The sequence below is a fragment of the Ambystoma mexicanum genome, unplaced genomic scaffold (assembly GCF_040938575.1).
Source record: "Ambystoma mexicanum isolate Mex_15411 unplaced genomic scaffold, UKY_AmexF1_1 Mex_scaf176, whole genome shotgun sequence".
Classification (NCBI taxonomy): Eukaryota; Metazoa; Chordata; class Amphibia; order Caudata; family Ambystomatidae; genus Ambystoma; species Ambystoma mexicanum.
Window position 1 is genome coordinate 69,764 of NW_027182409.1, and position 9,531 is coordinate 79,294.

At 48.9% G+C, this 9,531-nt stretch overlaps 35 non-coding genes across 35 annotated transcripts; all 35 read left to right on the forward strand.

The window, feature by feature from the left end:
* The first annotated feature begins 83 nt into the window (after positions 1-83).
* On the forward strand, positions 84-202 carry LOC138555112 (5S ribosomal RNA). The gene has a single exon (XR_011297901.1). It is a non-coding gene; the product is annotated as a 5S ribosomal RNA (ribosomal RNA).
* A 106-nt stretch (positions 203-308) lies between these two features.
* LOC138554947 (5S ribosomal RNA) lies at positions 309-427 on the forward strand. Its single transcript, XR_011297741.1, has one exon. It is a non-coding gene; the product is annotated as a 5S ribosomal RNA (ribosomal RNA).
* A 474-nt stretch (positions 428-901) lies between these two features.
* Positions 902-1,020, forward strand: LOC138554948 (5S ribosomal RNA). Its single transcript, XR_011297742.1, has one exon. It is a non-coding gene; the product is annotated as a 5S ribosomal RNA (ribosomal RNA).
* A 106-nt stretch (positions 1,021-1,126) lies between these two features.
* On the forward strand, positions 1,127-1,245 carry LOC138554949 (5S ribosomal RNA). The gene has a single exon (XR_011297743.1). It is a non-coding gene; the product is annotated as a 5S ribosomal RNA (ribosomal RNA).
* Positions 1,246-1,351: 106 nt separating this feature from the next.
* Positions 1,352-1,470, forward strand: LOC138555091 (5S ribosomal RNA). Its single transcript, XR_011297880.1, has one exon. It is a non-coding gene; the product is annotated as a 5S ribosomal RNA (ribosomal RNA).
* Positions 1,471-1,576: 106 nt separating this feature from the next.
* Positions 1,577-1,695, forward strand: LOC138555034 (5S ribosomal RNA). The gene has a single exon (XR_011297825.1). It is a non-coding gene; the product is annotated as a 5S ribosomal RNA (ribosomal RNA).
* A 106-nt stretch (positions 1,696-1,801) lies between these two features.
* LOC138554951 (5S ribosomal RNA) lies at positions 1,802-1,920 on the forward strand. Its single transcript, XR_011297745.1, has one exon. It is a non-coding gene; the product is annotated as a 5S ribosomal RNA (ribosomal RNA).
* Positions 1,921-2,026: 106 nt separating this feature from the next.
* LOC138554952 (5S ribosomal RNA) lies at positions 2,027-2,145 on the forward strand. The gene has a single exon (XR_011297746.1). It is a non-coding gene; the product is annotated as a 5S ribosomal RNA (ribosomal RNA).
* A 106-nt stretch (positions 2,146-2,251) lies between these two features.
* On the forward strand, positions 2,252-2,370 carry LOC138554954 (5S ribosomal RNA). The gene has a single exon (XR_011297747.1). It is a non-coding gene; the product is annotated as a 5S ribosomal RNA (ribosomal RNA).
* Positions 2,371-2,476: 106 nt separating this feature from the next.
* LOC138554955 (5S ribosomal RNA) lies at positions 2,477-2,595 on the forward strand. Its single transcript, XR_011297748.1, has one exon. It is a non-coding gene; the product is annotated as a 5S ribosomal RNA (ribosomal RNA).
* A 106-nt stretch (positions 2,596-2,701) lies between these two features.
* On the forward strand, positions 2,702-2,820 carry LOC138554956 (5S ribosomal RNA). The gene has a single exon (XR_011297749.1). It is a non-coding gene; the product is annotated as a 5S ribosomal RNA (ribosomal RNA).
* A 106-nt stretch (positions 2,821-2,926) lies between these two features.
* LOC138555146 (5S ribosomal RNA) lies at positions 2,927-3,045 on the forward strand. Its single transcript, XR_011297935.1, has one exon. It is a non-coding gene; the product is annotated as a 5S ribosomal RNA (ribosomal RNA).
* Positions 3,046-3,151: 106 nt separating this feature from the next.
* Positions 3,152-3,270, forward strand: LOC138555078 (5S ribosomal RNA). The gene has a single exon (XR_011297867.1). It is a non-coding gene; the product is annotated as a 5S ribosomal RNA (ribosomal RNA).
* Positions 3,271-3,376: 106 nt separating this feature from the next.
* On the forward strand, positions 3,377-3,495 carry LOC138554958 (5S ribosomal RNA). The gene has a single exon (XR_011297751.1). It is a non-coding gene; the product is annotated as a 5S ribosomal RNA (ribosomal RNA).
* A 106-nt stretch (positions 3,496-3,601) lies between these two features.
* LOC138555113 (5S ribosomal RNA) lies at positions 3,602-3,720 on the forward strand. Its single transcript, XR_011297902.1, has one exon. It is a non-coding gene; the product is annotated as a 5S ribosomal RNA (ribosomal RNA).
* A 106-nt stretch (positions 3,721-3,826) lies between these two features.
* LOC138554959 (5S ribosomal RNA) lies at positions 3,827-3,945 on the forward strand. Its single transcript, XR_011297752.1, has one exon. It is a non-coding gene; the product is annotated as a 5S ribosomal RNA (ribosomal RNA).
* A 666-nt stretch (positions 3,946-4,611) lies between these two features.
* LOC138554960 (5S ribosomal RNA) lies at positions 4,612-4,730 on the forward strand. The gene has a single exon (XR_011297753.1). It is a non-coding gene; the product is annotated as a 5S ribosomal RNA (ribosomal RNA).
* Positions 4,731-4,836: 106 nt separating this feature from the next.
* Positions 4,837-4,955, forward strand: LOC138554961 (5S ribosomal RNA). The gene has a single exon (XR_011297754.1). It is a non-coding gene; the product is annotated as a 5S ribosomal RNA (ribosomal RNA).
* A 106-nt stretch (positions 4,956-5,061) lies between these two features.
* On the forward strand, positions 5,062-5,180 carry LOC138555147 (5S ribosomal RNA). Its single transcript, XR_011297936.1, has one exon. It is a non-coding gene; the product is annotated as a 5S ribosomal RNA (ribosomal RNA).
* Positions 5,181-5,286: 106 nt separating this feature from the next.
* LOC138555079 (5S ribosomal RNA) lies at positions 5,287-5,405 on the forward strand. The gene has a single exon (XR_011297868.1). It is a non-coding gene; the product is annotated as a 5S ribosomal RNA (ribosomal RNA).
* Positions 5,406-5,511: 106 nt separating this feature from the next.
* Positions 5,512-5,630, forward strand: LOC138554962 (5S ribosomal RNA). The gene has a single exon (XR_011297755.1). It is a non-coding gene; the product is annotated as a 5S ribosomal RNA (ribosomal RNA).
* A 106-nt stretch (positions 5,631-5,736) lies between these two features.
* Positions 5,737-5,855, forward strand: LOC138555114 (5S ribosomal RNA). The gene has a single exon (XR_011297903.1). It is a non-coding gene; the product is annotated as a 5S ribosomal RNA (ribosomal RNA).
* Positions 5,856-5,961: 106 nt separating this feature from the next.
* LOC138554963 (5S ribosomal RNA) lies at positions 5,962-6,080 on the forward strand. The gene has a single exon (XR_011297756.1). It is a non-coding gene; the product is annotated as a 5S ribosomal RNA (ribosomal RNA).
* A 474-nt stretch (positions 6,081-6,554) lies between these two features.
* On the forward strand, positions 6,555-6,673 carry LOC138554964 (5S ribosomal RNA). Its single transcript, XR_011297757.1, has one exon. It is a non-coding gene; the product is annotated as a 5S ribosomal RNA (ribosomal RNA).
* A 106-nt stretch (positions 6,674-6,779) lies between these two features.
* Positions 6,780-6,898, forward strand: LOC138554965 (5S ribosomal RNA). Its single transcript, XR_011297758.1, has one exon. It is a non-coding gene; the product is annotated as a 5S ribosomal RNA (ribosomal RNA).
* Positions 6,899-7,004: 106 nt separating this feature from the next.
* Positions 7,005-7,123, forward strand: LOC138554966 (5S ribosomal RNA). Its single transcript, XR_011297759.1, has one exon. It is a non-coding gene; the product is annotated as a 5S ribosomal RNA (ribosomal RNA).
* A 474-nt stretch (positions 7,124-7,597) lies between these two features.
* Positions 7,598-7,716, forward strand: LOC138555035 (5S ribosomal RNA). Its single transcript, XR_011297826.1, has one exon. It is a non-coding gene; the product is annotated as a 5S ribosomal RNA (ribosomal RNA).
* A 106-nt stretch (positions 7,717-7,822) lies between these two features.
* On the forward strand, positions 7,823-7,941 carry LOC138554967 (5S ribosomal RNA). Its single transcript, XR_011297760.1, has one exon. It is a non-coding gene; the product is annotated as a 5S ribosomal RNA (ribosomal RNA).
* Positions 7,942-8,047: 106 nt separating this feature from the next.
* Positions 8,048-8,166, forward strand: LOC138554970 (5S ribosomal RNA). The gene has a single exon (XR_011297762.1). It is a non-coding gene; the product is annotated as a 5S ribosomal RNA (ribosomal RNA).
* Positions 8,167-8,272: 106 nt separating this feature from the next.
* Positions 8,273-8,391, forward strand: LOC138554971 (5S ribosomal RNA). The gene has a single exon (XR_011297763.1). It is a non-coding gene; the product is annotated as a 5S ribosomal RNA (ribosomal RNA).
* Positions 8,392-8,497: 106 nt separating this feature from the next.
* Positions 8,498-8,616, forward strand: LOC138554972 (5S ribosomal RNA). The gene has a single exon (XR_011297764.1). It is a non-coding gene; the product is annotated as a 5S ribosomal RNA (ribosomal RNA).
* Positions 8,617-8,722: 106 nt separating this feature from the next.
* On the forward strand, positions 8,723-8,841 carry LOC138555148 (5S ribosomal RNA). The gene has a single exon (XR_011297937.1). It is a non-coding gene; the product is annotated as a 5S ribosomal RNA (ribosomal RNA).
* Positions 8,842-8,947: 106 nt separating this feature from the next.
* On the forward strand, positions 8,948-9,066 carry LOC138555080 (5S ribosomal RNA). The gene has a single exon (XR_011297869.1). It is a non-coding gene; the product is annotated as a 5S ribosomal RNA (ribosomal RNA).
* Positions 9,067-9,172: 106 nt separating this feature from the next.
* LOC138554973 (5S ribosomal RNA) lies at positions 9,173-9,291 on the forward strand. The gene has a single exon (XR_011297765.1). It is a non-coding gene; the product is annotated as a 5S ribosomal RNA (ribosomal RNA).
* Positions 9,292-9,397: 106 nt separating this feature from the next.
* On the forward strand, positions 9,398-9,516 carry LOC138555115 (5S ribosomal RNA). Its single transcript, XR_011297904.1, has one exon. It is a non-coding gene; the product is annotated as a 5S ribosomal RNA (ribosomal RNA).
* The last annotated feature ends 15 nt before the right edge of the window (positions 9,517-9,531 follow it).

Here is a 9,531-nt window from a genome sequence, read left to right on the forward strand (position 1 = left end):
GTGAGCCATTTCTCAATTGCCTTTCAAAACTGCAAGGTCTAGCCGACTAGATGCTTAAAAGTACAAAACTCACTAGGCCCAGAGCCTACACCCACACCACACTGAATGCGCCCGATCTCGTCTGATCTCGGAAGCTAAGCAGTGTCGGGCCTAGTTAGTACCTGGATGGGAGACCGCCTGGGAATACCAGGTGCTGTAGGCTTTTTTGTGCTCCAAATTCAGGAAGTGAGCCATTTCTCAATTGCCTTTCAAAACTGCAAGGTCTAGCCGACTAGATGCTTAAAAGTACAAAACTCACTAGGCCCAGAGCCTACGGCCACACCACACTGAATGCGCCCGATCTCGTCTGATCTCGGAAGCTAAGCAGTGTCGGGCCTAGTTAGTACCTGGATGGGAGACCGCCTGGGAATACCAGGTGCTGTAGGCTATTTTGTGCTCCATGATTAGTAATTGCACAACTTCTCAATTACTTTTCAAATTTGGTATGTTTCCAAAATAATTTTATCCCGTTTTATAGCGGAAATGTTGGACAACATTATGAGGGCTGGAGCTACCTATTTACATATAATTAGCATACAGGTAGTGTGTTCATGGGTAATAAATCGACTTTCACATGTAATGCAGTACAGAGAATATTGAGTCCTTCAAGAGGCATGAAAGAAAGCCGTTATTGTGTTGATTGTTCTCTCCACCTCCCTGCAACAGAAACAGGATGGATGGATTAAAGTTATCCTACCAGACATAGGAGTCCTGAATGGGCCCACCAGTCTTATATATCTCGCCTGATCGAGCCTGATCGAGCGCTGATCGAGCGATGAGCGTGGTATCATGTTGCAAGTGGCTGCATGGCTTAGCTTACTAAATGCAAATGCATAAGAGTAATATTCTTAGCATTTCTAGAGCCTACGGCCACACCACACTGAATGCGCCCGATCTCGTCTGATCTCGGAAGCTAAGCAGTGTCGGGCCTAGTTAGTACCTGGATGGGAGACCGCCTGGGAATACCAGGTGCTGTAGGCTTTTTTGTGCTCCAAGTTCAGGAAGTGAGCCATTTCTCAATTGCCTTTCAAAACTGCAAGGTCTAGCCGACTAGATGCTTAAAAGTACAAAACTCACTAGGCCCAGAGCCTACGGCCACACCACACTGAATGCGCCCGATCTCGTCTGATCTCGGAAGCTAAGCAGTGTCGGGCCTAGTTAGTACCTGGATGGGAGACCGCCTGGGAATACCAGGTGCTGTAGGCTTTTTTGTGCTCCAAGTTCAGGAAGTGAGCCATTTCTCAATTGACTTTCAAAACTGCAAGGTCTAGTCGACTAGATGCTTAAAAGTACAAAACTCACTAGGACCAGAGCCTACGGCCACACCACACTGAATGCGCCCGATCTCGTCTGATCTCGGAAGCTAAGCAGTGTCGGGTCTAGTTAGTACCTGGATGGGAGACCGCCTGGGAATACCAGGTGCTGTAGGCTTTTTTGTGCTCCAAGTTCAGGAAGTGAGCCATTTCTCAATTGCCTTTCAAAACTGCAAGGTCTAGCCGACTAGATGCTTAAAAGTACAAAACTCACTAGGCCCAGAGCCTACGGCCACACCACACTGAATGCGCCCGATCTCGTCTGATCTCGGAAGCTAAGCAGTGTCGGGCCTAGTTAGTACCTTGATGGGAGACCGCCTGGGAATACCAGGTGCTGTAGGCTTTTTTGTGCTCCAAGTTCAGGAAGTGAGCCATTTCTCAATTGCCTTTCAAAACTGCAAGGTCTAGCCGACTAGATGCTTAAAAGTACAAAACTCACTAGGCCCAGAGCCTACGGCCACACCACACTGAATGCGCCCGATCTCGTCTGATCTCGGAAGCTAAGCAGTGTCGGGCCTAGTTAGTACCTGGATGGGAGACCGCCTGGGAATACCAGGTGCTGTAGGCTTTTTCGTGCTCCAAGTTCAGGAAGTGAGCCATTTCTCAATTGCCTTTCAAAACTGCAAGGTCTAGCCGACTAGATGCTTAAAAGTACAAAACTCACTAGGCCCAGAGCCTACGGCCACACCACACTGAATGCGCCCGATCTCGTCTGATCTCGGAAGCTAAGCAGTGTCGGGCCTAGTTAGTACCTGGATGGGAGACCGCCTGGGAATACCAGGTGCTGTAGGCTTTTTTGTGCTCCAAATTCAGGAAGTGAGCCATTTCTCAATTGCCTTTCAAAACTGCAAGATCTAGCCGACTAGATGCTTAAAAGTACAAAACTCACTAGGCCCAGAGCCTACGGCCACACCACACTGAATGCGCCCGATCTCGTCTGATCTCGGAAGCTAAGCAGTGTCGGGCCTAGTTAGTACCTGGATGGGAGACCGCCTGGGAATACCAGGTGCTGTAGGCTTTTTTGTGCTCCAAGTTCAGGAAGTGAGCCATTTCTCAATTGCCTTTCAAAACTGCAAGGTCTAGCCGACTAGATGCTTAAAAGTACAAAACTCACTAGGCCCAGAGCCTACGGCCACACCACACTGAATGCGCCCGATCTCGTCTGATCTCGGAAGCTAAGCAGTGTCGGGCCTAGTTAGTACCTGGATGGGAGACCGCCTGGGAATACCAGGTGCTGTAGGCTTTTTCGTGCTCCAAGTTCAGGAAGTGAGCCATTTCTCAATTGCCTTTCAAAACTGCAAGGTCTAGCCGACTAGATGCTTAAAAGTACAAAACTCACTAGGACCAGAGCCTACGGCCACACCACACTGAATGCGCCCGATCTCGTCTGATCTCGGAAGCTAAGCAGTGTCGGGCCTAGTTAGTACCTGGATGGGAGACCGCCTGGGAATACCAGGTGCTGTAGGCTTTTTTGTGCTCCAAGTTCAGGAAGTGAGCCATTTCTCAATTGCCTTTCAAAACTGCAAGGTCTAGCCGACTAGATGCTTAAAAGTACAAAACTCACTAGGCCCAGAGCCTACGGCCACACCACACTGAATGCGCCTGATCTCGTCTGATCTCGGAAGCTAAGCAGTGTCGGGCCTAGTTAGTAACTGGATGGGAGACCGCCTGGGAATACCAGGTGCTGTAGGCTTTTTTGTGCTCCAAGTTCAGGAAGTGAGCCATTTCTCAATTGCCTTTCAAAACTGCAAGGTCTAGCCGACTAGATGCTTAAAAGTACAAAACTCACTAGGCCCAGAGCCTACGGCCACACCACACTGAATGCGCCCGATCTCGTCTGATCTCGGAAGCTAAGCAGTGTCGGGCCTAGTTAGTACCTGGATGGGAGACCGCCTGGGAATACCAGGTGCTGTAGACTTTTTTGTGCTCCAAATTCAGGAAGTGAGCCATTTCTCAATTGCCTTTCAAAACTGCAAGGTCTAGCCGACTAGATGCTTAAAAGTACAAAACTCACTAGGCCGAGAGCCTACGGCCACACCACACTGAATGCGCCCGATCTCGTCTGATCTCGGAAGCTAAGCAGTGTCGGGCCTAGTTAGTACCTGGATGGGAGACCGCCTGGGAATACCAGGTGCTGTAGGCTTTTTTGTGCTCCAAGTTCAGGAAGTGAGCCATTTCTCAATTGCCTTTCAAAACTGCAAGGTCTAGCCGACTAGATGCTTAAAAGTACAAAACTCACTAGGCCCAGAGCCTACACCCACACCACACTGAATGCGCCCGATCTCGTCTGATCTCGGAAGCTAAGCAGTGTCGGGCCTAGTTAGTACCTGGATGGGAGACCGCCTGGGAATACCAGGTGCTGTAGGCTTTTTTGTGCTCCAAATTCAGGAAGTGAGCCATTTCTCAATTGCCTTTCAAAACTGCAAGGTCTAGCCGACTAGATGCTTAAAAGTACAAAACTCACTAGGCCCAGAGCCTACGGCCACACCACACTGAATGCGCCCGATCTCGTCTGATCTCGGAAGCTAAGCAGTGTCGGGCCTAGTTAGTACCTGGATGGGAGACCGCCTGGGAATACCAGGTGCTGTAGGCTATTTTGTGCTCCATGATTAGTAATTGCACAACTTCTCAATTACTTTTCAAATTTGGTATGTTTCCAAAATAATTTTATCCCGTTTTATAGCGGAAATGTTGGACAACATTATGAGGGCTGGAGCTACCTATTTACATATAATTAGCATACAGGTAGTGTGTTCATGGGTAATAAATCGACTTTCACATGTAATGCAGTACAGAGAATATTGAGTCCTTCAAGAGGCATGAAAGAAAGCCGTTATTGTGTTGATTGTTCTCTCCACCTCCCTGCAACAGAAACAGGATGGATGGATTAAAGTTATCCTACCAGACATAGGAGTCCTGAATGGGCCCACCAGTCTTATATATCTCGCCTGATCGAGCCTGATCGAGCGCTGATCGAGCGATGAGCGTGGTATCATGTTGCAAGTGGCTGCATGGCTTAGCTTACTAAATGCAAATGCATAAGAGTAATATTCTTAGCATTTCTAGAGCCTACGGCCACACCACACTAAGCAGTGTCGGGCCTAGTTAGTACCTGGATGGGAGACCGCCTGGGAATACCAGGTGCTGTAGGCTTTTTTGTGCTCCAAGTTCAGGAAGTGAGCCATTTCTCAATTGCCTTTCAAAACTGCAAGGTCTAGCCGACTAGATGCTTAAAAGTACAAAACTCACTAGGACCAGAGCCTACGGCCACACCACACTGAATGCGCCCGATCTCGTCTGATCTCGGAAGCTAAGCAGTGTCGGGCCTAGTTAGTACCTGGATGGGAGACCGCCTGGGAATACCAGGTGCTGTAGGCTTTTTCGTGCTCCAAGTTCAGGAAGTGAGCCATTTCTCAATTGCCTTTCAAAACTGCAAGGTCTAGCCGACTAGATGCTTAAAAGTACAAAACTCACTAGGACCAGAGCCTACGGCCACACCACACTGAATGCGCCCGATCTCGTCTGATCTCGGAAGCTAAGCAGTGTCGGGCCTAGTTAGTACCTGGATGGGAGACCGCCTGGGAATACCAGGTGCTGTAGGCTTTTTTGTGCTCCAAGTTCAGGAAGTGAGCCATTTCTCAATTGCCTTTCAAAACTGCAAGGTCTAGCCGACTAGATGCTTAAAAGTACAAAACTCACTAGGCCCAGAGCCTACGGCCACACCACACTGAATGCGCCTGATCTCGTCTGATCTCGGAAGCTAAGCAGTGTCGGGCCTAGTTAGTAACTGGATGGGAGACCGCCTGGGAATACCAGGTGCTGTAGGCTTTTTTGTGCTCCAAGTTCAGGAAGTGAGCCATTTCTCAATTGCCTTTCAAAACTGCAAGGTCTAGCCGACTAGATGCTTAAAAGTACAAAACTCACTAGGCCCAGAGCCTACGGCCACACCACACTGAATGCGCCCGATCTCGTCTGATCTCGGAAGCTAAGCAGTGTCGGGCCTAGTTAGTACCTGGATGGGAGACCGCCTGGGAATACCAGGTGCTGTAGACTTTTTTGTGCTCCAAATTCAGGAAGTGAGCCATTTCTCAATTGCCTTTCAAAACTGCAAGGTCTAGCCGACTAGATGCTTAAAAGTACAAAACTCACTAGGCCGAGAGCCTACGGCCACACCACACTGAATGCGCCCGATCTCGTCTGATCTCGGAAGCTAAGCAGTGTCGGGCCTAGTTAGTACCTGGATGGGAGACCGCCTGGGAATACCAGGTGCTGTAGGCTTTTTTGTGCTCCAAGTTCAGGAAGTGAGCCATTTCTCAATTGCCTTTCAAAACTGCAAGGTCTAGCCGACTAGATGCTTAAAAGTACAAAACTCACTAGGCCCAGAGCCTACACCCACACCACACTGAATGCGCCCGATCTCGTCTGATCTCGGAAGCTAAGCAGTGTCGGGCCTAGTTAGTACCTGGATGGGAGACCGCCTGGGAATACCAGGTGCTGTAGGCTTTTTTGTGCTCCAAATTCAGGAAGTGAGCCATTTCTCAATTGCCTTTCAAAACTGCAAGGTCTAGCCGACTAGATGCTTAAAAGTACAAAACTCAGTAGGCCCAGAGCCTACGGCCACACCACACTGAATGCGCCCGATCTCGTCTGATCTCGGAAGCTAAGCAGTGTCGGGCCTAGTTAGTACCTGGATGGGAGACCGCCTGGGAATACCAGGTGCTGTAGGCTATTTTGTGCTCCATGATTAGTAATTGCACAACTTCTCAATTACTTTTCAAATTTGGTATGTTTCCAAAATAATTTTATCCCGTTTTATAGCGGAAATGTTGGACAACATTATGAGGGCTGGAGCTACCTATTTACATATAATTAGCATACAGGTAGTGTGTTCATGGGTAATAAATCGACTTTCACATGTAATGCAGTACAGAGAATATTGAGTCCTTCAAGAGGCATGAAAGAAAGCCGTTATTGTGTTGATTGTTCTCTCCACCTCCCTGCAACAGAAACAGGATGGATGGATTAAAGTTATCCTACCAGACATAGGAGTCCTGAATGGGCCCACCAGTCTTATATATCTCGCCTGATCGAGCCTGATCGAGCGCTGATCGAGCGATGAGCGTGGTATCATGTTGCAAGTGGCTGCATGGCTTAGCTTACTAAATGCAAATGCATAAGAGTAATATTCTTAGCATTTCTAGAGCCTACGGCCACACCACACTGAATGCGCCCGATCTCGTCTGATCTCGGAAGCTAAGCAGTGTCGGGCCTAGTTAGTACCTGGATGGGAGACCGCCTGGGAATACCAGGTGCTGTAGGCTTTTTTGTGCTCCAAGTTCAGGAAGTGAGCCATTTCTCAATTGCCTTTCAAAACTGCAAGGTCTAGCCGACTAGATGCTTAAAAGTACAAAACTCACTAGGCCCAGAGCCTACGGCCACACCACACTGAATGCGCCCGATCTCGTCTGATCTCGGAAGCTAAGCAGTGTCGGGCCTAGTTAGTACCTGGATGGGAGACCGCCTGGGAATACCAGGTGCTGTAGGCTTTTTTGTGCTCCAAGTTCAGGAAGTGAGCCATTTCTCAATTGCCTTTCAAAACTGCAAGGTCTAGCCGACTAGATGCTTAAAAGTACAAAACTCACTAGGCCCAGAGCCTACGGCCACACCACACTGAATGCGCCCGATCTCGTCTGATCTCGGAAGCTAAGCAGTGTCGGGCCTAGTTAGTACCTGGATGGGAGACCGCCTGGGAATACCAGGTGCTGTAGGCTATTTTGTGCTCCATGATTAGTAATTGCACAACTTCTCAATTACTTTTCAAATTTGGTATGTTTCCAAAATAATTTTATCCCGTTTTATAGCGGAAATGTTGGACAACATTATGAGGGCTGGAGCTACCTATTTACATATAATTAGCATACAGGTAGTGTGTTCATGGGTAATAAATCGACTTTCACATGTAATGCAGTACAGAGAATATTGAGTCCTTCAAGAGGCATGAAAGAAAGCCGTTATTGTGTTGATTGTTCTCTCCACCTCCCTGCAACAGAAACAGGATGGATGGATTAAAGTTATCCTACCAGACATAGGAGTCCTGAATGGGCCCACCAGTCTTATATATCTCGCCTGATCGAGCCTGATCGAGCGCTGATCGAGCGATGAGCGTGGTATCATGTTGCAAGTGGCTGCATGGCTTAGCTTACTAAATGCAAATGCATAAGAGTAATATTCTTAGCATTTCTAGAGCCTACGGCCACACCACACTGAATGCGCCCGATCTCGTCTGATCTCGGAAGCTAAGCAGTGTCGGGCCTAGTTAGTACCTTGATGGGAGACCGCCTGGGAATACCAGGTGCTGTAGGCTTTTTTGTGCTCCAAGTTCAGGAAGTGAGCCATTTCTCAATTGCCTTTCAAAACTGCAAGGTCTAGCCGACTAGATGCTTAAAAGTACAAAACTCACTAGGCCCAGAGCCTACGGCCACACCACACTGAATGCGCCCGATCTCGTCTGATCTCGGAAGCTAAGCAGTGTCGGGCCTAGTTAGTACCTGGATGGGAGACCGCCTGGGAATACCAGGTGCTGTAGGCTTTTTCGTGCTCCAAGTTCAGGAAGTGAGCCATTTCTCAATTGCCTTTCAAAACTGCAAGGTCTAGCCGACTAGATGCTTAAAAGTACAAAACTCACTAGGCCCAGAGCCTACGGCCACACCACACTGAATGCGCCCGATCTCGTCTGATCTCGGAAGCTAAGCAGTGTCGGGCCTAGTTAGTACCTGGATGGGAGACCGCCTGGGAATACCAGGTGCTGTAGGCTTTTTTGTGCTCCAAATTCAGGAAGTGAGCCATTTCTCAATTGCCTTTCAAAACTGCAAGGTCTAGCCGACTAGATGCTTAAAAGTACAAAACTCACTAGGCCCAGAGCCTACGGCCACACCACACTGAATGCGCCCGATCTCGTCTGATCTCGGAAGCTAAGCAGTGTCGGGCCTAGTTAGTACCTGGATGGGAGACCGCCTGGGAATACCAGGTGCTGTAGGCTTTTTTGTGCTCCAAGTTCAGGAAGTGAGCCATTTCTCAATTGCCTTTCAAAACTGCAAGGTCTAGCCGACTAGATGCTTAAAAGTACAAAACTCACTAGGCCCAGAGCCTACGGCCACACCACACTGAATGCGCCCGATCTCGTCTGATCTCGGAAGCTAAGCAGTGTCGGGCCTAGTTAGTACCTGGATGGGAGACCGCCTGGGAATACCAGGTGCTGTAGGCTTTTTTGTGCTCCAAGTTCAGGAAGTGAGCCATTTCTCAATTGCCTTTCAAAACTGCAAGGTCTAGCCGACTAGATGCTTAAAAGTACAAAACTCACTAGGCCCAGAGCCTACGGCCACACCACACTGAATGCGCCTGATCTCGTCTGATCTCGGAAGCTAAGCAGTGTCGGGCCTAGTTAGTAACTGGATGGGAGACCGCCTGGGAATACCAGGTGCTGTAGGCTTTTTTGTGCTCCAAGTTCAGGAAGTGAGCCATTTCTCAATTGCCTTTCAAAACTGCAAGGTCTAGCCGACTAGATGCTTAAAAGTACAAAACTCACTAGGCCCAGAGCCTACGGCCACACCACACTGAATGCGCCCGATCTCGTCTGATCTCGGAAGCTAAGCAGTGTCGGGCCTAGTTAGTACCTGGATGGGAGACCGCCTGGGAATACCAGGTGCTGTAGACTTTTTTGTGCTCCAAATTCAGGAAGTGAGCCATTTCTCAATTGCCTTTCAAAACTGCAAGGTCTAGCCGACTAGATGCTTAAAAGTACAAAACTCACTAGGCCGAGAGCCTACGGCCACACCACACTGAATGCGCCCGATCTCGTCTGATCTCGGAAGCTAAGCAGTGTCGGGCCTAGTTAGTACCTGGATGGGAGACCGCCTGGGAATACCAGGTGCTGTAGGCTTTTTTGTGCTCCAAGTTCAGGAAGTGAGCCATTTCTCAATTGCCTTTCAAAACTGCAAGGTCTAGCCGACTAGATGCTTAAAAGTACAAAACTCACTAGGCCCAGAGCCTACACCCACACCACACTGAATGCGCCCGATCTCGTCTGATCTCGGAAGCTAAGCAGTGTCGGGCCTAGTTAGTACCTGGATGGGAGACCGCCTGGGAATACCAGGTGCTGTAGGCTTTTTTGTGCTCCAAA